Here is a 27,012-nt window from a genome sequence, read left to right as displayed (position 1 = left end):
GCCATTTGGTGGGCCTAGGTTTATGCACGAATTATGTTTTCAATTTTCTATTTTCGTCCACCACTGGACATTTTCTCTCTATACCCTGTGCTTTGAAAATATACGAAAACAAAAACTCAAGTTTACTAGAATGTGCAATGGCTTTCAAGGTGGAAACCAGTATCAGCAGCATTCTGCTTGTCACTTTCATTTTATCCTTTCATTTAATTATGCCTTGGAGTACTCTTTACTTTCTATTTAGCTCATCAATGCATTTGAATGTTTTAATACAACAGTACCCAATCTTTTTGGCACTAGGGACTGGTTTCGTGGAAAACAATTTTTTCACAGACCAGGGGTGGGGGCGTATGGTTTCAGGATGTTTCAAGTGCATTACATTTATTGTACACTTTATTTCTATTATTGTTACATTGTAATACATAATGAAATAATTGTGTAACTCACAATAATGTAGAATCAGTGGGAGCCCTGAGCTTTTTTCCCTGCAACTAGATAGTCCCATCTGGGGGTGATTGGAGACAGTGACAGATCATCAGGCATTAGATTCTCATAAGGCGTGTGCAACCTATATCCCCTGCATGTGCAGTTCACAGGAGTTCGGACTCTTATGAAACTCTAATGCCAAGACAGATCTGACAGGAGGCGGAGCTCCTGGTAATGCATTGATGGGGAGAAGCTGTAAATACAAATAAAGCTTCTTTTGCGCTCTGGCCACTCAGGTCCTGTTGTGTGGTCTGGTTCCTAACAGGCCATGGTCCAGTACTGACCTGTGGCCCAGGGTTTGGAGACCCCAGTTTTAACATATTCAGCATTTATGTTGTGTTTGTTTTCTCCAGCAAAAAAATAAAAAAATAAAATAAAATAAAAAATAAAAAAAGATGAGCAGATTAACCATTCAGCCATACTGCAGAAAGGTAAGTTTCTTCCACTAACAGTCATCAAATAGCTTCATTTTTAACATGTGGTCCTTTTCCCCCAGCCCAGCCAGCTGTAATTAAGTGAAAGTACAGAGCAGATATGTGAATTCTCTTTTTTTCATTTTAATAAAAGCGATATTACTGACATAATAGACACAGATTTGGAAGAATGAAAAATTAAATCAGTCTTCCCTCTCATTATAACTAAAGGATAATTACTCTATCCAGTATAAAGAAAGGTTGAAAAATGCATTAGAGAGAAATATTTAAAAACTGATGGGATCTAAGAAGAGACTCTTTTCATTGTATTTTCTGCTATCATTGAGAAGTACATGAGATTTTGACAGAACCCACAGAACAGTTTGGAATTCTAAAAATACCACATTTTCCCTTAATTATTTCTGGAAGTGTAAAGAATTATGCTTTAGAATTCCCTAATAGCCCAATGAAAAGGGTTAAGATGTATTTTTGTTGCTAAAGAAGGGGAAGGCACAAGGCAGCCATAGCAAGTATCCTATGATCCCCGAGTAACAAGAGAGAGGAAACAAATAAACAAACAAAAAGTTTGGCTGAGAGAAAGCAAGCAGATGTTGAAAGGGTCTGTGGTTGTGATAAGAAGACATTATAACAAAGAGTAGCGTAAAATGTATGTCAAGAAACAGGTGGAAATACAGAAACCTCAACAGATGCCAATGTGGTGGGTATGTGAGACATGATTGTACATTGCAATAGATGTCGGTATAGGACAATGGAAGGCTGATTCCCAGATGCCTCACCATCTAATATAATTGTACTGTATGAACTTTCCAGAAGTTAAACCAATCCAAAAAGCAAGGAAGAAGGGGGGGAGACAATTTTGATTTAACTGAATTAAAACCCAGAATGCCTGAGAATCCTTTAAAACCTCTGAATTTACTTGGAATTGATTCAGTTAACTCTTTCTGCCTCTAAGCAAAATGGGAATTCAATCAGAAGACAATTCTGTTTATGAAAAAAAAATGAAATTAAAATAAAGAGAATTACATATTGTGTTCACTTGAATTTTACAAAATATGTATTCACTACACGTGGAGATGAAGAGGCTAGTCTCTCAAGAAAAATGTCGTGGTCAATTACGTAAAATACTGCTGACAGCAAAGGTAGAATGGGAATATGTAGGATCTGGCAACAAGTTACTAATTAGTGACATAGAATCAGAACCTAGTGTGGCAAAATTAAATGACAGTTGAGAAAGTTTAAGTTGCCTTTATAAAAGAGAAAATAAATCTATTGTTAAAAGCTCGTTATGAAGGGGGATTGAAATAAAAAGACAAATTAAAAATAATTGCTAACAAGAGATATGAGGTCAAGACAAGGCATGCTATGTTTTATTTAAGATTAGGGATACGAGGTCATGTTTGATCAGAAGGAGACTGTGACAGAAATTAATATGTTGAAGACTCAGGAACAAAAACAGCTAAAAACAGTGGGAGTAGATGGGAATGTACGTGCAGGGGCTGAACTTGAATCAGAGCAGTGTGTCCTTCATTGTAATGGAAAGGGGCATAGTACGAGCTGAAGATTTGTGCCCTCCTCTCAAAATTCATATATACAAATCCTAAGCCCCAATGTAATGGCAGTAGGAGGTAGAGCCTTTGACAAGTAGTTATGTCTTCAGGTGGTGCCCACTATAATAAGATTAATAACCCCCATACAAAGACACCCAAGAGAGCTTGCTTCTCCTCTCTCTGCCCTGTAGCACATGAGGATACAAAAGAAGACCACCGTCTACAAATCAGGAAGAGTGCCCTCACCGCAAACCAGATCTGTCAGAGCCTTGATCTTGGATGTTCCAGCCACTGGAATTGTGAGAAATAAATGATTGTTGTTGAAGTCACCAAATATGTAGTATTCTATTATACAGAAGCCTGAACTGATGGGACAGAGAGGCAGCAGGTCGGTTCTTACATACGGTAGCAAAAAGATTATGTAGTTACCATCTGCTGTATTTGTTCTGGTAAGAAGTGAAATAATATACTGATATTAATAGAGGGAGGAAAGGAGTAGGAAAACATTTAAATATTGTGTATAAGATGTTATTTAATTGTGGAACTTGGCCGAGTAAAGTTGCTGAAGAAACATGATTTTTTGTGTGTTTTTGGAAAGCCCGCCTGAGTTTGGTTCTCTACATAAACTGTAGAGAATCCAATCTACTGTAGGATGCTTTGCTATTCAGGGATTTTGTCCAGAGTTTCCATCTTGCCTAATGAGTGCGAGATTAGAACAAGGGAGTCAAAAATATTTTAAACACAGTAAGTATTACGCAAAAATGAAGAGAAGCTGGGTGTGAAGAAAGAATGTGAAAGTATTAGGGAGATGACCAAGCCTGAGAGAGGGTCAGTGAGTTGGGCCCCTCCTTGTAGAAATCATTTGTGATGATGGTAGCTGTTAAGGTGATGATTTCAGTTGATGAAATCATCAATGATTTGAAAGAAGTAACTGGAAAGTTTGTAAACACTCCACATCAGAAAGGAAAGGGGGAGGTAGGCACGGAAGCCAGGCAGTTCAAATCTGATGGTTAAAGCTGAGCAGAAATAATTGCCTGGAAGCAGCACAAGGAAGCGAGGGAGAATCATAATCATGAAGAATCTGTGATGGATAGGTTTCTATTTCATTTTGGGGTAAATGGAAGTATTTGTGAACATGGAAAAATGTGTCATTTCTTTGAACGGGCTGCCTTGTAAGAAGGCAGTCACAGGAAATATTCAAATAAAGATTAAATGTTAGTTATATTGTGAAGAAGTTATTTTGTATCTTCAGATACAAAAGATTAGATCATATAATCTTTGAAATCTCATCCTACTCCAACATCTCTTCTGAAACTGACTGTTCATCCTCCCACCACCTACATGTTTTTCTCTTAAGTTCAGTTATTAGCAAAATTGACTATATCCTTAATCTCTTCCTTGAATGTCTGTCACACTGACTTGCTCTAACTTAAACCTGGCTATTTTCCAGTGATAACCTTTCTTCTGCATACTTTATATGTTTTTTACCCAAAGTGGGTAAGTGTCTTTTTATATTAACTACCCTGAAGAGATAGTCATACAATTATCTTTACTTTTTCTATAAAAAGCCTCTCTCTGTTGCTGTCATCAAAAGTCCCCTTCCTTTGTTATTTGATAATCTTAGCTCTTTACTCATTGTAACTCTCTCCAAAACTACTTCCGTGGTAATTAATTCACAGTTCAAGACCTAGCTTCTCCATTCTTCTTCTCAATCATGTTGGTCCCCATTTTAACTCCAAAACTAACTTCTGTGATTATATCCATGACTTTACAGTAAGCCACACCATTGGCTTACTAACAATTACTATTATCCTAACACCTCAGTTTCAAACATGTCTAATAATTTTCTATTTTTTCAGCTCAATCCCTCTTAGAACCCAACTCCAAGAATCTTTTGAAGCCACTGAAATCTTACCATTTTTCTTTATGTCTCCTTCCTCGCCAACATTCATAGTTCCCTTATTATCTAGCTTAAGTTTTATTGCTAATTGCTGTAAAATCACTTCCTTAAATGCAACATTGTTTCTTATCATATTTGTATAGTATATTAACTAAATCACCCCAATAATGATTGAAAACAGTTCTCCACATACTATTCATCTGCACCTCCACCAGTGAACAAGCCTGGAGGGAAAACCAAATACCCAGGACTGACTCCACTTTAAGATCATGAGCACTAACTCACATTGTATTATCCTAATTCATTCACTTTTTTACTGTACTTATATAGAAGTTTTTTGTACTATGTCCTCTTGCCTCAAAATTATCCACTGTCTTCTGTGACCACTTTTTCTACTTCACAGAAGAAAGAAAATCATTTGAAAGACAAATTCCAAAAACTGTCTCTTCACATCCATTTTCCCACATTTATACTAGAATATTCTAATTTATTTTATTAGCATGGACTGGACCCTAAGTAAATACAGTTCTTCTATTGTACACATAACCTTATCCCTTTCCTTCTCATTGGCATTGCTCTAGTAATTTTCCTGTCTCTCTCTTGAACCATCAAATTTGCCCATCAACTGGATCATATCCATCAACATCAAGCTAGCTTGCAATTTTATATTAAAAAAACCTGCTAATTTTATAAAGACAAATTTATCTTGGCCCACTTTCTCTTCCAGCTATTATCTCATTTCTCTTCTATCAATAAACTAAAACTAATTGAAATGGCTGCTACGCTTGATTCCTTAAATATTTTTCTACCTATTTCCTTTTGGGCCAGCTATCATCAAATTTTTATCCCTACAGCTCCAGCATAACTGCTCGTTTTGTTGTTAAGATTTGTTTCTACAGTGTTAAGTCCAATGGTCAATTTTCAGTACTCACCTTTTTTGGCCTATCAGAAGCAATTGGCACCATTGATGAGTCTAGCCAACTAAAAAACTTTTTTTTTTTTTTTTTTTTTTTTTTTTTTTTTTTTTTTTTTTTTTTACTTGGCCTCTTTCCTAATAACACACAGGCCTGATTTTCCTTCTATTTTGCTGACTACTTTTCCTCAGTCTACTTTTTTCTTAAATCATCTAGAAAACTCTAAATTGTAAGCTATCTCAAGATTCAATCTTTGAACTATATCTCTATACTGATTCCCCTAAATGATTTCATCCAGTTTCGAAGACAAATTCCATGCCAGTCCTGATGCCTTTCAAATTTATGTCTCCAGCTCCTTATCCTTTCTGAACTCCAAACTTACTTGTACAACTACATAAGCTAGTTATATAAAATTTAATAAGTCAAGAACAGAGACCTTCACATCCACCTCTAAAATTTCCTGTTTTGTCTTCACCAACACAGTCAATAACAATTCTTTCCTTCCAGTTGCCCAGTTAAAAAAAAAAAAAAGAGCCTTCCTTTAGTCTTTTATTTTTCTCTCACATACACAACTTTAGTAAGTACTACTCGTACACTAGTTCAAGTCTCTTACCTAAATTTTAGAATAAACTTCTACCTATTTCTCTGCTTTTTCCTTGCTTTTTCTTTTACTTTTTAGTCTATTTTAAAAAGAAGCCAGAGTGACCCTGGTTAAACTTAGGACAGATCACAATACCACACTACTGAGAAGGCTTTAATTGGTCACTGTTTTCCTTTTCAAAGTGAATGCTAGAGTATTCTATTTGTTCTGTAAACTTACTTCTAATCTGACTTTCTGCTCCTCATGGACCTCATCTACCACAACATTTGTCCTCAGTCATTGCCTACTCCGCCTTTATAATTTCAAAACTGCCTTAAGGTCACACACCACCTGAAGGTCTTTGATCTGGTTGTTCCCTTTTTCTGGATTCTCTTCTCACACATATTTGTTTTCCTTCATATCTTAATTTTTTAAATAATGTTTTTAGTGAGGTATTCCAGCCAAATTACCCAAATTAAAATTTTTATTTTAAGTCTTAGACTTAACATGTCCTTAACTTTTTAAAAAATTTTATCACTTGCTACTATTCAATATATGGATATTTTATATAGTTCCTTGGTTAATTTGTTTTCCTTCTAGAATAAATATCTTCATACAGGTGAGGATTTTTGACTGCTTTATTCAATAATGGATCCACAAAGTCAATACACAGAGCAGGTACTCAATTAATATTTGTTAAATGAATCATGCCATTCATTCCATTTTATAGTCAGTTTCAAGTATGAAATTCAGTTTACATTCATCCAGCTCATACGAGGAGTGCGTTACATATTGTTCTATTTTATTACTGCCTTTAGAAGTCAGCCTCTGTATCAATACAATTTCAGGACTGTTTATTAATAGAAAATGTTAAGAATATGACACATATGTCTATGCCTTTCGATTGTAAAAATAAATTAAGTCCAAGACTGGGCTTATTAATTAATTAGGACTTTGGAGTTGAATTTCCAACCTTGCCACAAAATTAGCTGGTCCTGTGAATTTCTAAAACTGAAGAAGTTGAACACAAAACCCTTTTATCTTTTTTTATGGTGTCCATACTATTACTGGGAAAAAGCTCTTTTATCATAAAATTTTATTAAATACCTATTCATAGCTATGGCAGAAAGTGACAAAAGGAAGATTTTTGGTGTAGTAAGCATTGAATAAATGCCATCAAATGATTGTCGTTAGGATATCCACTTTTACTTATTGTTGTCATTCTAATTTTTGTCTTATTACTCTCCTTAAGATGGGTAAAGCAGATTTTTAATTCAGCTATGCTTCCTTGTGCGAAAAAAAAATCTATGTTATAATTGAGACAAAAGCTTTGCGGAAAGCGAACAAATAATGTAGTACCTGTCCTAAGGATATGCTATTATAATTACAAGTCTGTATTTTATTCACAGTTAAAGAGTAAATTTCCAAATTCAAATACATTTTTATTCAATTTTAAATTAAAATTTATATATTCAGATATAAATCATTTTTAGTTGTTTACTCTTTTAATAACATCCAAATTAAATAAAGTATATATTCTCACTTAGGAAGAATATGTATATGCAGTTAGCCCTCCATATACATGGGTTCTACAATCACGGGTTCAACAACTGCAGATGTAAAATATTTGGGGGAAGAAAAAGGATGGTTGCGTTTGTACTGAACATACACAGACTTTTCTTATCATTATTCTCTAAACAATACAGAATAATAACAATTTACATAGCATTTACATTGAATTAGATATTATAAGTAATCTAGAGATTATTTAAACTATAAATGAGGATATTCACAGGTTGTATGCAAATACTACACTATTTTATATAAGGAACTTGAGCATCTATGGATTTTGTTATCTGTCTGGTGGTCCTGGAACAAATCCCCCTTGGATACTGAGGAACAACTATTTTTGTGTGTGTGCCTGTGTGTGTATATATATATTTATGTATGCACACACACACACACATATATATATATACACACACACGTAAGTCCTAAGGCATATTATATATATATGTTTCTGTAAATTGAGAGAGTCTATTTATAATATAATATTCCTTATGAGCTATTCATAGCTAAAAAGCTTCCCTAAGGATGCTGAATACTCCATTTTTATCTCCAAGTCCATAACTGTTGCTGATTCACAATCATTATTTTTGAAATTACAAAGATACTTGAAGCAAAATGTTCATTTTCATTTTAGCAAGAACCCTTCATTATTTCAATCCTTTTCCAAATTCTTTGCAGACAATGTTGAAAGCTGTGTTCTCTTTTTACGAGGATAATAGAATTAATTTTATTTCAGATTATTATGAGAAAGTGTGGAGTTTTAGAATCTTTTTTTCTTTGAAAAAATACTACTTTTGTGATAGTTCAAAAGTTGTAAAAATAATCATGGTCATAAAGATAGGATTCATTATATTTTTATAATGCTTTTTGCTTTCTTTTGTAGATTTTGCTCAGTAGAAAATTTTAAAGCCAAATTGAAGAAGTTTGTAGAAGTGTGTTTATAACACTGAAATAAAATTGAAAGACTAAATGTAAGCTTTTATTAACCAAGAAGATAATAGAGGGTGCATTTAATTAGGATATTAAATTAGAACAAATAAAAAATATATTTTTGAAATTTAATGCCCCTTCTGATGTTGTAGTTTTTATGCATAAAACTGTTTCTGCACAGTACATCTTTTAGAGTTGTTCGTACAGTAGAATGTCAATGTATGTTTTAATAACACTTCTATATTAGGTTTCTCAGAGTTCACAGGATTTCAGAAAAGCCTTAAAAGTCCTCATGGCCTTCAAAAGAGCAATTCTCCTTGTAAAATAAATATCAGTCTGGTCTTACCATTAATGACATCAAGTCAAAACAAGTAATTTAGATACAAATGCTAGGGATTTGTTATTTGAATGCACACAGTTCTTTAGTAAAAATTATTGCATCCAATTTTTAAAAAGTAATTTCAACTTTTATATACAGAGAGTACATTTGCAGGTTTGTTACATGGGTATACAGTGTGATGTTGAGGTTTGGAATACGAATTCTGTCACCCAGGTAGTGAGCATAATATCCAATAGGTAGTTTTTGAACCCCCACCCACCTCTCTCCCTCCCTTATCTAATAGTCCTCACTGTCTATTGTTCTCATCCTTATGTTCATGTGTACTCAATGTTTAGCTCCTGCTTATAAGTGAGAACATGCAGTACTTGGTTTTCTGTTCCTGGTTTATTCACTTAGGATTATGTTCTCCATACCCAAAGGAAAATAAATTGTTTTACCAAAAAGACACATACACTCGTATGTTCATCACAGTACTATTCACAATAGCAAAGACCTAAGGGCCCATCATTGGTGGATGGGATAAAAACAATTTAAAATAAAGATATTTAAAATGGTTTTAGATTATATTTTAAGTTATTTGGTTTTATTTTCGGTTGTTCCAAGTTATCAAACATAGAAATTGTTGTATGATATTTTTTATATGATCCTCTTTTGTCTTTTGAAACTATAATGCATATTATTATGTTAAAATAACACACTGAATGTTGTAATTTGCTCACTTTTTGCATAACAGTAACTAAACAAAAAAGTGGCTTAGAAATATTAATTTAAAAATTGGAAAACCAACGTGTTTTGTTTAGTGGCATTTTAGTTATCTGAAGTGTAAGTAATGCTTGAAAATTGTTTTATATAATTGTCAAGAGGCAAAATAAAATTTACTTTTAACTCAGAATACAAAATGACTATGCAGAATCAGTCTCTGACACTACACATAGAAAGCACCCCCAAAGATTTCAGAAATTTAATGCAAGAATAGTTTTGCTTGTGCACAATGATTCATCTTCCTCTTATTCCTACCCAACTGCCTGAGATCTTCATGTCATCTAAGGACTCTTGTAAACCTGAGATGGTACTTTTGAATAGGATCTTCCTTTAGAATACTAAATATAATGAAGAACTATCATGAAGAGTGGAATTTATTTAACTCTTCCATAGTTTTAGACTACACATTTAAAAGTAAACAAGTAAAACACTTTACAAAATTGTTTTCTGTATTGTATTTAAACAACATTATTTTCACATATTTGATTATGTACCTTTAATTTGTAAGGCTTATTCCTTTATTTAGACATTGAAAATTAATAAGGTGGAATTAGTCTATGGTTCTTTGTAGTTAATTTATGTATTTATTCTTAGTTCTGTGGTTTCTTGGGTCACTTTCTGGGCTTAGGGTTATCAGGGATTCTTGCCTCACACGGTACACTCCCTGATACAAGTTTCTGAAGACTACAAAAGCATAGTGAATATTTGCTGATTAACTAAAACCAACTGAGAATAAATATATCTTTGCACTCCCTATTTGGTATATTTTATTGTTTGTAAAAATTCTTCCTTTTTCTCAAGTGCCTGCTGCATGTTCAGTATTTGTAGAGTATGCTTCCTTAATTGATTAATATTAAGCATGGCTCTTTGACTTGCTTTAACCATTAAAGAAGGGGCAGATGAAACTTCAGAGTTAACGAAAAGTTGCATTTATGTGTTTCTGCTTAATAGTGCCTTAAGAAATGTTGCATTTATGTGTTTCTGCTTCCACCTTGCTCCATGAGTATGACATGCCTCAGTTTGCCATTTTTGCTGTAGTCAGATTACCAGAATGAATACACATGAACCAAACCCTGTGATCCGGTTTAGTCTGTTTAGCCTAAATGAGATTAGTGGACCTGAAGACTACTGAGATTAAATGAATAATTATTGAGCCATTGAGTTTCTGGAGGTTTGTTATGCAGCATTATCCTGGTAGAAAAATGGCAAACACTCTTTAGCATAGTAAATTAGTATATATTCAGAGCCTCTTAATACGATTGTAAATAAATATGAAAAGATAGGAACCACCTTAGCATGTTATCAATAATAAAAAAAGAATACTAACATATCTTCAATCTTCCATCTTGATTAAATAGTGTTCACAGGTGATTTGTTATTCCCAAACTAAAGCTATTATACTGTACAGACATTTCATAATATTTCAAAGAGCGAAATATGTAACACTTTCATTATTCCAAGAAAAACGTGTGTATGTATATATGTGTGTGTATGTGTGTGTTTATGCATGTGTGTATGTGTATGTGTATATGTGTATGTGTTTTGCGTGTGTGTATGTGTATGTGTGTATGTGTGTATACATGCATGTATGTGTATGTGTGTATGTGTGTATACATGCATGTATGTGTATGTGTGTGTGTATGTGTGTATGCGTGTGTGTGTATGTGTGTATGCATGTGTGTATGTGTATGTGTGTGCCTGTGGGTGTGTGTGTGTGTGTGTGTGTGTTTGTGTATAGAAGTGTCATTTCGGGGTCAGTCTCAGGTTACTCTCTGGCTTCCATTCAGACACAATAAGTACTGCAGGGTTAATATAAGCATTTCTTCACAAAGAACTAGGGAAATAGCCATACTGTGTAACTTTAAAAACTTTTTAACATTAGAGATAGATTATATACAAAGAAAATATATTCTCAATTATATATTGTTGAAAATTGCAATGCATACTTCAGTGATTTAATAACTTATGGTACATATACATTTTATATTTTAAGAGATAATGTATCCCAGGGGAAAACCAGCTTTCTCTTGAAGAGATTATTTTACACTTGATGTAAACGTTTAGAAAGCATTGGCACAAAATAAGACATTACAGCTTTCACATAAGTTTTCTGGCTATGATAGATTTCTGGGTCCCTAAAGTTCCTGCTTTGCTAATTAGCTGGATAGTATGAAATAAAGACTCACAGGAATGAAAGCACAGAGAAAATAATGAATACATTTCTTAATTTTACAGATTGTTAAATGAAGCCCAGATTTTTCCAGGTTCATAAATTTTATTAAACTGCAAATCAATATCCATCCCAGATACCTCTTTGGTCTTCCATCTCTATAGGATTACTACTTAGCTGACTCCTGAAATACTAGTCAGGCATTTGAAATTTGACAGCTGTAAAATTAAATTTACTTTTATTTTTCACAGTTAAGTGTGGCTGTCTTTTTTTCTTACTCAATTAAATTGCTATTAAGTATTAAGTAGTATGAATGTTGGTATCAGCAGGAAAAAGTAGCACATTCAAAATGTAGTGATTTAGGAGACTTTAATGCAAGGGCAGTTTCAAAGTATGAGGGCAAGTTCAAAGAAACCAACAAGGCGTATGGAAGCACCCTGAGCTGAGCAACAGCAGGAGATATGAATATTACTTGGCTTGAGGCAGCGGGAAGGAACATGTACTGAAATTTGCAGCGGGCTGAAGCTGGTGATGTAGCTGCAACTACAAGAGGGTACTGCTCCACAAGAGCTGTAAAATTTGGTAGAGAAACTCAACAAGGGCTAATTTATGGCCAGTTAGGGAGACAACCACGGAACTAAATAACTCAACTTCTTTCTACTCTACCATATTCTCTCCTGAGGATAGCTTCCATTACCGAGACTCAATAGGTTGCTAAGGAAAAAAAAAATATGATTGATAAAGACAGTAAAGGTTGGTTTTCTGGTGCCAAAGCAGGGTGGGGAAGAATAAACGGGAAACCGAGAAAGGTAAACAGAGTGTATGTAGCACACCTGCACAGTGTTTCAAGAAAGAAACAGAAGAATCTTTCAAAATCTCTCCTCCTTCACTCCATCCAAGTTCATAGTACATTTTGGTTCATCTAAAACTCCAGTGGAACTCTGCCTCTCCGTGGATTGGTTTAATGGATTGAAGCAACCACTGGTGATAAATGCCAGCTCTCAGCACGTCTCATAATGAGGTAAAAAAAAAAAAAATCACAAGTGATTTAGATTCCCCATTATTCATTATTCACTATTTCAAGGTGCTTTATTATGAAACCCAGGACATTCTTAGCATAACAAATCCAGGGTTAGGAGTCTATGAGTATGGATGTGGGTGTGCCTTTGTAGAACACACTCTGAGATTCTGTGTGGTAAAAGCTCTCCTTCATGTGTGTCACTTTAAAAATAGCTGCACCACATCTGAGGCCCCTCCACCACAGTATGAACAATTTTATGACAATGATCCAAACCCAACAATTAAAAAAAATTGAAACATAATAAGCTTCAAATGTGTATTAGTTCTGGGGAAGAGACTGAAGTGACTTGTGGAAGAAGAACCATGATGCAAATCCGTTCTGCATGCATCAGCCTGCAATTTCCTTAAGTACTCCTGGACAGTGAAGAGAATATGCCTGCAGGTAATTACTGAGCTGGAGAAATAGTAAGGCTGTTCACCCAACCTTCTCTTCCCTAGAGGGTAGTTAGAGCTACACCCTATGGGGCAGAGAGGAAAGGGTGTACCACCTGTGTTACACCTGTGTAAAATAAAGTTGTTTTTTTTTAAATGGGCTCTTCACCATCTACTGAAAGACATTTCATCTTTTAAAATGACATGGAAGGTCTGGAATAACTAAACGATACCAAGAAAGGCATATATATTTAGAATCAAAATGGTCATGTAAATGAAGGAGTTCGCATCTGGAGAATGAACAAATTTCTGTGTAATCAAAGTATTTTTTACTTTGAAGAACTAAAGACACATTTGGTATAAATGAAGTACCAATTTCAGAAGATATGAACATACTTCTATGAATATAATTTTGACTTTGCATTTCTACTTCTTATTCTGGAGTCCAAACTTTACAATATAGTATGCATGGGTTTTTACAGTATGGTTAAGTTTCAAAGGAAGTTAAACAGCAAGATAATAGTAACCCTTGGAAATAGAGGGGAAAATATATGAGTGCCAGAAACATTGGCCTAGAAAACCAAACTTTTAGCATGATTTGTATCTGTTGAATGCTTAACTCAATGCCCATCATAATCATGTTTTGATTAATGGTGCATGAATGAATGAATGAGTAAATCTGGCTCCATTGAAGTATCTTCTTTTTAATAAAACCACAAAAATTTAAACTGAGTCCCTGTCTCTGGTAATGAATTTGTGTCAGAATCAAGATATGGAATGACTAAATACCCCCATATGAATCAATAAAGATTTCTTTCAGCTGTAGAAATAGAAATTCAGCTTCAGGAACTTAAGCCAAACAAAGATTTGAGGCATTTGTTTTAATGAAGCAGAATTATAGAGCTGTCTATTTCTAAAGAAAGGAACATCACCATTCTCTGAAGTGGTTTTTGCTCTAGCCTTAGTGAGGACTATTATTGGAGTTTGTTCTTCTAGAACATTTCATCCCCTCTCATTCACTCTGCTCACAGAAAGCTGGCATCCACATTTCCCAGTGAGTAGTCAATGCAGTGAAATTCTCTTAGTGCTGGACAAATCTCTCTTGCTCTCTTAGACTTTCCTATTCAAGGCAGAGCAAGCACTTGTGATATTGTCTGTCTATTTTCATTTCTTCTAACCCGTTCTCCACAAGGCAGCTAGAAGGATCCTTTTAAAGCAGAAATTTTGTTGTGTTAAACCTCTGTTTAAAACCCTTTAGGGTCCCGGGGGCCTTGAAACACTTTAAATGCCTCTGAAGACAGCTCAAATGTACTGATTTATACTCCAAAGTTTTTGGTGATCTGTTATTTATGTTGCTCAGGAGACCACAATTATAATTTAAGGGTGGGAAAATTACCCACTGTACTGGACTACCCTTGTAATGAAATCCTCACACTCACTAAATCTTGGTAATACCGCTTCTTTGTCATTCTGACATACAAAAACAACTCCAGAGACCCCCAAATGTTCCTGAGAAGGCTGGAGAACCTGTTCAGTTAGGACTATTACTCACTGAAATACTAAACTTCAAATAAAGTGAATTATTCACAGTTCACTTAACAAACAACAATTATTATTTTCTCTTACCTCTGATCCTTCTACATACTCCTCACTCTTCTCTTCTGGAACAGTCCTTCATCTCCATAGACCTGACTAATTACAGGAAGATCAACAAATATCACCTTAGGTATCTTCTCTGAGCCCCCTCGAAATATAGCTAATGTCTCCTTCTGAGTTGCTGTAGAGACACCTTATACTTACCCTGGATGTGATAATTTAACAAAATAGTATGATCTAATTACTTGTTTCGCTTGCTACATTTAAAGCCATTCGAAAGCAAAAATATTGTCCTATTCAGAATTGTGTTATTGGTTTCCATCCTCTGATGTACTTACCAGGTAATGACCCATACTAGGTGCTTAAATATAAATGAAGTGATGAGGGTGGCACCAAACTTGGAACCTGATGAACTGAGTTTGAATCTGTACTTCAATACTATTTGTGTAATCTTGGACAAATCTCTGATAAACTCAGAGCATCCTCCAGTACTCCTTATCCTGCAGGATTTCAGTGAGGATTAAATGAGTTAATGTATGTAAAATCTCTTTAAACACTGATTTACACTTAAAATCATTTTCAATTCAAACTATAATTTTCTAAATGTTAGTAGAAATGCCGTTGAGCCATAAGTTGCATTTTCCTAAATGGCCTACAAACTTTCTGGACTGTGCAGCTTGTTAGAGAATTTAAATGGCTGTCCAACTAGGCGTGTATTTCAAAACAATTACTCAATTCAACTATTTAATCAGCCTGTACTTGTGTGGAGGTTGTTATAATTCATATTAAGCCAGCTACTCACGAATAATTTCACAATTATTTCTCTTTAAAATTGTATTTTCTCTTAAGTCCTCTAAAATTTTGTCATAAATTGGATGCAACATAACTAAATTATGAAAAATACAATAGCATATGGACAGCTATGTGTTAACAAAGGTTTTAGGGCAATGCTCTTTTTCTTTTTCAGAGCAAATTTCACCATAATTTTCTCTTAATTAATATCATTGATAACAGTTATAGAGATATCTGGCATTCTAAACATGCAGATATGTCTTTCGCTGTCTAAAGTAAAATTAAAAACTGCCAACAGTCTTTTATGTTCAGTGGTAGCTGGAAGGAAATTTTTTTTTAAAAAAAGCTAGTAATAACTGGCTGATACGTTCAATTTGAAAGACAACAGACCTGAGTTGCGCATATGAGGAAGGAATGACCCAAAGTACTGTGACAAATGCAGAAAAGAAACTATCCACACAATCAATGTGGGATGCTAAAGTCTTTAACAGTTAGCTCTGCAGCACATAAGTTACCCATGACAATTAATGTCAAGAAAACTAATTTGATTAGCATCAATACTAAATTTATAAGCAAATAGGAACCAAGTCCTGTTTAACTCACTGCATTATTATTTATCAATTCATCAGTGGATATTTGATTAGAGAGATGTAAATATGTGCAAAATTCCTTTGACCAAGCCATGTGTAGCTCAAAGAAAAGGTGCTAAGCTTTGACCTATTAATAGGCTAAAGAGTCATACTAAGTAATTGACTACTAGGCACACTAATCTAGTCATTAGGACAGTGTCATCAACTCATTTTCACATAATATTGGCAATGAGAACTGTAACAAACAGTTCTAATTGTATAATTACCTTAAAATTTGCCTGTGGCCTCTGAATAATATCAAGAATTTATGATTATAGAAACTGGAAGCCTGGAGAGGAGCCAGAAATTAAACATTTTATTTCCAAGTCTACTCCTCAATGAAAGTTGAATCTCTAAGAATTTTGGCTCATGCACCTAACATGCAAACCTATTCAAGGATAATTGACTTTAACATTTAGGAATTACATGATAAAAATACTACATGAGGGCAAGAGCCATGTATAAGAAGAGGAGGGGGAGCCCCAAGAGCAAAACTGGAGGCCATGCTGAATTTTGGAAATCAGAGTAGGAGAATGAGTAGTCAGGGTCAGAAATATAGAGTGTGTAATATCATGTAAAGCAAAGAAACATATCAGAGGGAGATGGTAATCAATAATTGAGTATCCATAGAGACTTTAACTGTATAAGATGTGAATTTGACTATCTTGCTAGAGATGGATATTTTTTAAATATTTACAAAGCCATATCTTAACGAAATTATCAAGAAATAAATAAAATTTTAAAAATTTAGTATATTAGTAGATAATTCAGCCAAAGAAGCTAGTAGGTGTTCACAATAGTTATTAATATTTAAAAGTGTTGAGGGCTTAATTTTAAATTTAAGCTGAAAGGAATATATTTTCCTTTAACCTTTTTTTTTTTTCAATTACATCCAAGCTTATTTAAAAAGTAGCTGACACATTGTTTTTGTTTTTTTTTTTTTCTACCCACTCATTCTGGTATTCACCCCATCTGGTTTACATATCGTAAACCTGCCTAAACTACTCTTATTTCAGCAATTATCTCCTAGTCAGCAAAAATAGCTGCAAACAAATATGTTTAAAGTAATGTTAAGAGTAATCAGACATAATTGAATCGTGGTTTCTCTCAGTAGTCAAATATTTATTTGCTAACTTTCCATTCTTCTAAATAAGAGATGCACTTTAAATATTTTATTCAATATTTATTATTATATAGAAATAAATTAAGACAATATGCAACCTCTTGAGTACTTCAACAGATGACCAGTCTTGTGTCTTGTTAATTGTATTATATTGCATTAATTTGCATAAAATACATAGAAACTTTTGCGTCTGTAAGATGTCTAACGTAAACCCTATACCTTCATTCAATTATTTTATGAAGAAATAGTATCTGTCATTGATCTTACTTTCATATGATTTTTCCTCTTAAAAGACAATTCATTGCCCTCAAAAAGTTATAAATTTGTTAAAAAAGAGAAAGAAAACCAAATAATGTATCAGATTTTAAAATTTTCTCTTAATTTTTAAAAATGTCAATTTTACAACTTTCCTCCCCCTATTAAATAATTAAAGACAAATCTGGCTTTTATATGAAGCACCTTAGTTCTAAGTAGATGGAAAACATTGCATCAGATGGCAAAGAATGCTGCCAATTTTGGAGACTGTGCAGTGTGAAAATAAAAACTTATGACTATCACTGCATAAATTTTAATGACTTCTACCTGTTTGGAGGAAGGATTTTCTTCAATAATAATAGAGTCCCATTCAGCTGGGGCACATATTCTAACTGATGTCAGTAGCCAAGTTACATGTATGTTAATAGGCACTGAGAATATAGATTTGCTTGGGTTGAATGGTGAGGATTAAGGGTTATTCAGTTTGATTATAGGAGCAACTTTGGTCATCTTGAATCTCTCAAAGAATATCTCGCATATGGTTTGAGCATAGTAGGAATCAATGTATTTGTTGGATTGTTGATTTTATCTCCCTAGTTCCCATATGACTAAATTGAAATGAGGTATATCTTGTCAAAATTTAGACAAATGGGAAGCTTCTTGAGAAGAATCTATTAAGAGAGAGAAGAAATAATTTGGTTTAAGTAAGCCTCTAGTAACTTTATTCAAATGTGGCCAATCCTTTCACAAGAGCTAAAGTGGAATATCACAGGCAGGAACATATGTCCAAGGAACGTTACAGCTCAGCTGAAAAAGCTAAAACTACCAATCACTCTTATCAGAAAAGTCCCTACATAGATGAGGCTGAATTCAGCCTGAAGACATGTTCTTGTTTGTACTGTATGGTGTCTTAAAAGTGAACTTGAATATCATTAGTCACGGGCTATGCTTTCTACCCACTATTCCCAATCATTTTAAACTAGATCTGCTTTACTTTTATTATTTTTTGACTCACCTCCAAGGCATTTGAGAGTGAGATGCTTGCCTAGGCAAACAAACAAACAAAAACACAATAAAACAAACTTGTCCATGGTAGCCTTTCAGTTTTGCCCAGAAAAAGATTCCAGATAACAATTCAAATAAAAATATTGTATTTGGGAAGATATTACAGTAAAATCTACTAAGGGAATAAGAAAGAAATACAAGAGAAAAAGACAGGTAATGCAAGTTGTGTTGTTATGCTAGTTACTAATGTAGGTAACTTGACCTCAATTCTCTGGGGAGCTTTGCAAGTCGATATAGAACAAGGATATCCTAACCTAAGGATAAAAGAGGTAGTATATATTTTATTTCACCAACTCTAGTCAACAATTGTTGAAGACTAATAAGGCAGGGTTGGGAGGCATTAATTTTCAGAAACTTCAGACCAGACATGTATGCTAGACTTTAACAGTTAGAAATGCACCTCAAGGGTAAACTTTAAAGAATATGGCCTGGCCAGCCAGCATCTATGAGAGCTCATGTTTGTTTAAAGTGCTGTGAGACGGTTGTAAGTTACCTCAATAGTTCATACCATAAGAGCCTTGCACATCATAAACCAAGGGGATGAGAACACAGTAAGGAGATCTTACAGATAAGGAACTTAGAACACCAGTGCCAGGAGAGGAACCAATGGACGGAATAGGTTCATCCCCGGTTTGAAAAATAGTTCCAACAAAATCCACTGGTATGCAAAATGTCCGGGTAGACAATCTACTAGAGAATATTCACTGAGGGACATTCTTGAAACTTAGGTTATTGCAGTGTTTCAGTTACAAAACACTAAAGCAATCCAAAAAAATACAGAGCCATGTGGTTGTAGAAATTTTCTTGTACTCTACATTTTTTCTTGATTTCTTATGTCTATGAACTTGTGAGAATACTGCTGTACTTTTAATGAATATTAACCAGGTAAGTGTGCAGATGTAGAAAAATCCAATATCCTATGAAGATGTAAAATTAGAACAAAATCGAAGAAGATTAAGAATAGGTAAAAACTATTGAAATTTTAGCTTTTCCTTCCCACTCCCTGAATCCAGCCCCTGCACTCAGCCAAGTAATGGACATCTCAAGAGAGACTAGCTTTGAATTTAAAGTGACTTATATTTATATCCTGAGTTTCTTATTTCTACCACTCTAATTAATAGCTTTAGCATAACTGCTATTTTCCATGAACTTCTTTACAGAAATACAAATTATAGAGGGTGTCTTAGAAAATTCAAAGCACATTGCTTAATTTATTGATGAATTGTAGTAAATTATACCATGTCAATAAGCAAATTAAAACCTTAAGAAAGACAAAATATCAACACAAGCCTATCCTCCTTCAGTTTTTGTTATGTAAATTGCTATAAAATATGAGAATACTATTATAATAAGGAAATAGAAGAGTATATTGCAAAATTAGGCTTATAAAATCTCAAAAGTTTTCTTAGGACCAGGCTTAATTCAGCATTTAACTGATATAAACCATATATTCAATAACATGTTTTAAGATATGAAGAATAAATGTTATTTATATTATTTTCATATGTCTTGGAGCACAATGAGACACAGAGACTTATAAAAGCATATCAAATATAATAATGATGTATCACCAGATTGAATGAGATAATTAAATTGTAATGATCGCCAAGTAAAAGCGTTTATGTATTTTATATAGAAAAGTTATTTTGTGCTCTAAAGAGATATTTCTGGCCTGTTGGACGTATAATTTGTCTCTGTGAGATAAAGCTTATATTGTTGAGTTAATTAAATCCTGTGTCTAGTGTTCAATCATTCAGTTGGTGACATTTAGTCTCACAAATGTTCCACAGTTTATTAGATTAGGAATTTTGAACACAAAATTTCATAAAAAGTGAATACATACACAAACACCACACTCTCTTGATTATTCCAGTTTTAAAATGACTTAAAATCAGATAACACTAATCCTCTAGTGTTATCTAGAATAGTCAAAGCAAGCAAGTTGCCACTAATAACTGCCTTGGCTATTCTAGGTCTTTTAGATTTTCATAATAGTTCTAGAATTAGCTTGTCAATTTCCATAAAATTCCTTTGTGAGAAATGTGATTGGAACACATGAATGAATTTATGGATTCATTTAGTGAATATCAATATCTTAACAATATTTAATCTTCCAACACATGAACATAGGATATCTCTCAATATATTTAGCTTTTCCTTAATTTCTTTCAGCATTCAAGATAGCTAAATAGTTAAGATAGAATGACCATTAAAGATAACAGAATAGAAAGTCCAGAAGTAGACCCCCACATATCTAGACAACAGATTTTTGACAAAGGTATGAAGGCACTTCATTGAACAAATATACCCTTTTTAAAAAATCTTGCTGGAACAATTGCCTATCCATATGCAAAAAGTAAAACTTCATTTCATACTTCTCACCATACACAAAAATTTATTTCAAATGGATCATAGACCTAAATGTCAAACCTGAAACAACAAAACTTCTAGAGGAAACATGGGAAAGAACTTCTATAACCTGGAGTTAGAGAAAGATTTCAGAAATACATTACAAAAAGCATGATTTACAAAGACCAAATCTATAAACTAGACTTCTTTAAAGTTAAAATTTGTGACCTACAAAAAACAATGTTAAGAGACTGAAAAGTCACTGTTGAGAGCAAGCCCTCCAAAGTTTGGACATAAACTGGCCCCCAAACTGGCCATAAATAAAATCTCTGCAGCAATGTAACATGTCCATAATGGCCATAACGCCCAAGCTGGAAGGTTGTGAGTTTACGGGAATGAGGGCAAGGAACACCTGGCCTGCCCAGGGCAGAAAACCGCTTAAAGGCATTCTTAAGCCACAAACAAAAGCCTGAGCGATCTGTGTCTTAAGGGCGTGTTCCTGCTGCAATTAATTCCGCTCATCCCTTCGTTTCCCTTAAGGGATACTGTTAGTTAATATCTATAGAAACAATGCTAATGACTGGTTTGCTGTTAATAAATATGTTGGTAAATCTCTTTTGGGGCTGTCAGCTCTGAAGGCTGTGAGACCCCTGATTTTCCACTTCACACCTCTATATTTCTGTGTGTGTCTTTAATTCCTCTAGCGCCACTGGGTTAGAGTCTCCCGTCCGAGAAGATCTCGGCAGTCATGGAATGGGAGACTATTGCAAAGCATATATCTGATAAAGGACTTGTAAAATATATACATATAAAGGACTTTCAAACTTCAATATTAAAAAAGAAACTCAATTTAAAAGGTAGGCAAATGGTTTGAACACTTTACAAAAAGATATGAATAGAAAATAGGTGGATGAAAAGATGCTTGATATCATTAGCCATTAAGAAAATGCAAAAAAGAAACCACAGAGAGAAAGTACTATAAACCTAGACTGCCTAAGATTTAAAAAGATTGACCATACTAAGTGTTGGAAAGAATGTGAAGCAACTGGACCACTCACATACTGTTGGTGTGGATGTAAAGATCACACAACTTTGGAGAATAATTTGATAGTTTAAAAAAAATGCAAACAAATAAGTACTACTCCTAAATATTTAGTTGAGGGCATATTTATATGAGAGACTTGTATGTAAGCATTCGTAGAAGCTCTACTTATAATAGCCCTGAACCAAAACAACCAAAATATCCGTTAGCAGATGAAAGAATACATAATTTGTGGTATTTCTGTGCAATGGAATTTGACTCCTCAGTAAAATATAATGGATTCTTGTTATATGCAATAGCATAAATAAAACTCAAAATAATTGTATTGAGTAAAAGAAGACAGATCAAAAGAGAATGTACTCAATAACGTCATATAAAAATTCTAGAAAAGGCAAACTGATCTTTAGACAAACAGCAGCTATGTGGTTGCTAGCAAACAGGAGTGAAGGGAGGGAAGAATTGCATAGGGGCATTACAAATGGGGTGAGATGCATATTCTTTATCTCGATTGTGATGTTAGTTTTATGGGTGTATACATATGGCAAAACTAATCAAATTGTAGGCTTTAACTATGTGTAGCAATATTATAGCTCAATTATACCTCAATAAAGCTGTTTAAAAGATGAACGCACACAATCAGAATGGCAATTTTGTAAAGGGACATGAAAAATAAAACTGCCACATGGATTGCAGCCTGAGAAGCAGATATTTTTCCCTGAAAACAGTCTATTTAGGAAACAAAATAACTATATTTATTGTAAAGTAAGAAGTTAGAACAAGAAAAGATAGACACATTCACTGTATAATGGAATTAGGCTATATATTCCCAATATATCCATCTCTGTTTTAGGGCTGACTTCCACAGATATTTAAAAATTAGTGATGTTTTTGATCATCAAACTTTCTGTCCCCTGGACAGCGCTAAGAAGAATTTTGTCAATATTTTCCTCTGTGACTCACCTTCTTTGCTTCCTTGATGGTCTGAAAAATAATGGTCATTTTTTTTCCTTTACCTGTGTTAACATATTCAGTCAGACTTTAGTTTTTAATTCACGGTTAGTCTCTCAAATAATTTCTATACAACACAATGATATATATATATATATATATATCTCAACCTGGTTAGGCTATAGTAGTCAATAATGTAATAAAATACTAATCTGCATGTTGCTGTGAAGGCATTGTGAAGATGTGTCTAAAACCTACAATCAGTTAACTTTAACATGGTTTTAGTAGAGCAGATTATTCTCAATAATGTGGATAGCCTCATGCAATCACTGAAAGCCTGAAGAGTAAATACGGGTTTTCCAGACAAGTAATTCTGCCTCAAATCTATAACATCGTTCCTGCATGAGTTTTCTGCTGAATGGCTTGCCTCACAAATTTTGGAGTTGTTAGCCCCACAACCATATGAGCCACCTCCTTCCAATAAATATAGTGATATGTCTATATCTACATCAACATTTCTATACATTTGTATTATATTGATTATGGTTTTCTGGAGAATCCTGACTGATAACATTAGTAATATAATATGCACTGGTTTCATAGATTTACTATGCAGAGAAATATCATTCCTGATTTCCTGAACTGTGGCACTGTAATTTTCTCACCCCAAAGCTGATAACATCTTAATTAATACTTAGTGAACTATTTTTTCTTTTTTCTTTTTTCTTTCTCTTTCTTTCTTTCTTCTTTCTTTCTTCCTTTCTGTCCTTCCTTCTTCTTTGTCTTTCTTTTCTTTCTCTCTCTCTTTCTCTCTCTCTTTCTCTCTCTCTCTTTCTCTCTCTCCTTCCTTCCTTCCTTCCTTCCTTCCTTCCTTCCTTCCTTCCTCCCTTCTTTCCTACCTTCCTTTCTTTTTCTTTCAGGGTTTCACTCTGGTTACCCAGGCTGGAGTGCAGTAGTGCCATCACTGGTCACTACAGCCTCAACCTCCCCGGCTCAGGTGACTTTCCAGCCACAGCCTCTGAGTAGCTGGGACTAAGGGCATGTGCCACCATGCTCTGCTAGTTTTCTGTAGTTTTTGTAGAGACGGAGTTTCATCATGTTGCCCAATCTAGTCACAAACTCCTGGACTCAAGCAATTGGCCAGCTTTGGACTCCCAAAGTGTTGGAGTTACAGATGTGAGCCACCACGCCAGGTCTAGTAAACTATTTTCATGATTATTTTAAGATAATCATAATCATTAATATTTTAAAATATACTTATAATTTTTTAAAGTTTTTTTAATGTTTTATTTCATCTTATCTGAAAATATATGTATTAGTCAGTTTGGGTTGCCATAACAAAATACCATAGGCTGGGCAGTTTAAACAGAAATTTATTTCTCACAGTTCCAGAGCCCAGAAGTGAAAGATCAAGGCTGGCCATTGTTTCAAAGTGCTCTCATTGGAGCTTACGAGTAGCTATCTTCTTTCTGTATGTTCACGAGGTTTTTCTTTGGTGAGTTCACACAGACAGAGAGCAGGATCAAGCTCTCTGGTATCTCTTCTTATAAAGGAACTGATCCCATCATGTGAGTTCTGCCTACACGACCTCATCTAACCACGGTTACCTTCTAATATCATAACCTGGTGAATTAGGCCTGCAACATACAATTTTTTTTTTGAGTTGGGGGCATAATTCAATCCACAGGGATATGCTCCCCTCTAAATAATACTAATAACTGATTTTCCTTGGAATTCTACATTTCTTAAAATAGTCTTGCATATTTTGTCTCATTTGATTGTAACAGCCGCTATATCAAGTATAAACTGAATAGCATATCACTATATTTCATAGGAGGGAAATAAACTAAAACTAGAAAAGTTAAATGACTTCCCCAGCACAACTGTCACAGCAGAAACAAGAACTATTTCTAAGTTGTTGCACTATTCTTATTTTGCCACACCACATTCCCTAAAAACATCTTCAAATCCATAAAATGATGATATATCTATATGGAGTACAGAGTATAAAGGCAGGTGCAACATAAAGTCCTTGGTTCTGGCATGTCTACTGACTTTCCCCTCAAAACCCTGAAAGATAACTTCCTAAATCTAAGCAGCAGCTAGGTTTCCAATGGGAAGAAGACCTTACTTTACTTCACATGTATAACATAATCATAATAAGCCTTTTTCAAATCAAATTAAATTGTATTAAGATTGTTACTGTTTATTTAAAAGTTATAATTATACTATATCTTTAAAATTCTATATAAATTACAGCCATAAAAAACTGATGAGTTCATGTTCTTTGCAGGGACATGGATGAAGCTGGAAACCATCATTCTCAGCAAACTATCACAAGAACAGAAAACCAAACACCGCATATTCTCACTCATAAATGGGAGTAGAACAATGAGAACACATGGACACAGGGAGGGGAACATCACACACCGGGGCCTGTTTGGGATAACATTAGGAGAAAGACCTAATGTAGGTGATGGGTTGATGAGTGCAGCAAACCATCATGCCACGTGTATACCTATGTAACAAAACTGCACATTCTGCATATGTACCCCAGAACTGAAAGTATAATACAAAAATTCTATATAAATTACTATATTAAAAAATAGCCAAAAACTTACTTTGTGCATTGCATTAAATAGCATATGTTTTTTTCACCTGAAGTAAAGACAATACTGTACAGCAGAGATGCGTGTGTGTAAATGCTGGGGTCCGGATTTGTATTCACTTCATCCATTTCTCCCTGAGATATCCCCATGGAAAGCTTAGTTTTTTCATGCTACCAGAATGATTTGAAAATGTTTGTTCCAGGTGATACCTGCATAGAGTTTAATATTTTCAATATGTGGATTTTTGTTCTTCTTAGAATAGATATTTATGCTTAAAAATGTAAAGGTTTGTCACAATGGGACTGTATGACTACTACGGTAGAGACAGCTCCCAACAATACAGTACAAACCCTAGATTCATGCCTTCCCACTGACTTTAACCTCAAGGCACTAAAAGATAAACATTTTGTCTAATAGTGAGTAGTAATTCAGTTTCCAGTTCAGCTAAAACCATAGCCTCACCTCAATTTTAACAGTTGAAATTCTTATGTCCTCTGTGGGTCGCATCTGGTCACTTTTAAAACCTCTTAAATTCAGTTACCACGGAACCAATGGATATCACATATACTATCCTGAGGGTGAACTGAAAAAGTAAGTCAGAAAATGCCTTTCTCTAACAGCTTCTTTTCAAAATTGTCCAAAGAACATATTATATTGAGCACAATCCATGGGACGCTTTACATTTTTCTTATGATAGGTGTCAGAGCTGTTGATTGAGACCTTACATCATGAGCTTCCACTGAAGCTCAACAAACTGCATTTCAATTACCCAAAGTTTCTTTGGTCTTACACTGGTGTCACAAAAATAAATTGCTATAAAACTTTGCAATCATATACCACTAAAGGTTTTACTAGACCAATCTGGCAGGTTATCACAGAAGCACATATTTGGATAAAGATGAATCAAAGGAATTTTGATAAGCTGCAAAATGTTAGAAAATAAAGCCAGGGAACATATTTTTATGTCCGAATCCTTTAAAAAAAAAAAAGAAGAAACTAATTAATTAGTATTAGCACAATTCTTAGGTACAATTCTTATTACTGTATGTTTTTTATTAACTCATTAAGTCCTTGCCTAACTTTTTGAGAAAAATACATGTATGAACTTTCTCTTCCCTTTATAGATAAGAAAACTAACGCACAAAACATTTAGTAAATTTCTTATATTATTCAGATAAATGCCAAAATCAAAATTCAAACACAGTCACTCTGGCTTCATAGGTTTCTGCATGTAACTATATTCATATTCAAATGAATATAGTGAGTCATGAACAAAAAAGTTGAATTATATTAAAATTTATATATGGTGGTTATTTTATTATGCAAAATTGGTAACTCTGAGGAACACCTCACAAACTTCCACAAACACATATATGGACTAAAACATGCTGTTTTGATACACGGATGCATTGTGTAATGATCGAATTGGGGCAATTAGAGTATTCATCACCTTGAACGTTTGTCATTTATTTATATGAGAGCACTAAAAATCTCTCTTCTGCCTATTTTGAAATATATACTGC

The 27,012-nt window shown here is 34.1% G+C and overlaps 1 protein-coding gene across 1 annotated transcript in view; it reads right to left on the bottom strand.

Annotated features, from left to right (window-relative positions):
- The window catches only part of MGAT4C (MGAT4 family member C), an 815,317-nt gene that overhangs the window by 712,644 nt on the left and 75,661 nt on the right, over positions 1-27,012 (bottom strand). Inside the window, exon 3 of the mRNA XM_030819890.1 lies at positions 25,952-26,072. The gene's annotated coding sequence lies outside the window, so the exon portion shown is untranslated. The remainder of the gene's footprint in view (positions 1-25,951; positions 26,073-27,012) is intronic.

Source organism: Nomascus leucogenys, chromosome 10 (assembly GCF_006542625.1).
Source record: "Nomascus leucogenys isolate Asia chromosome 10, Asia_NLE_v1, whole genome shotgun sequence".
NCBI lineage: Eukaryota > Metazoa > Chordata > Mammalia > Primates > Hylobatidae > Nomascus > Nomascus leucogenys.
The sequence above is the reverse complement of the archived record's forward strand: the minus strand, read 5'-3'. Positions and strand labels throughout refer to the sequence as shown.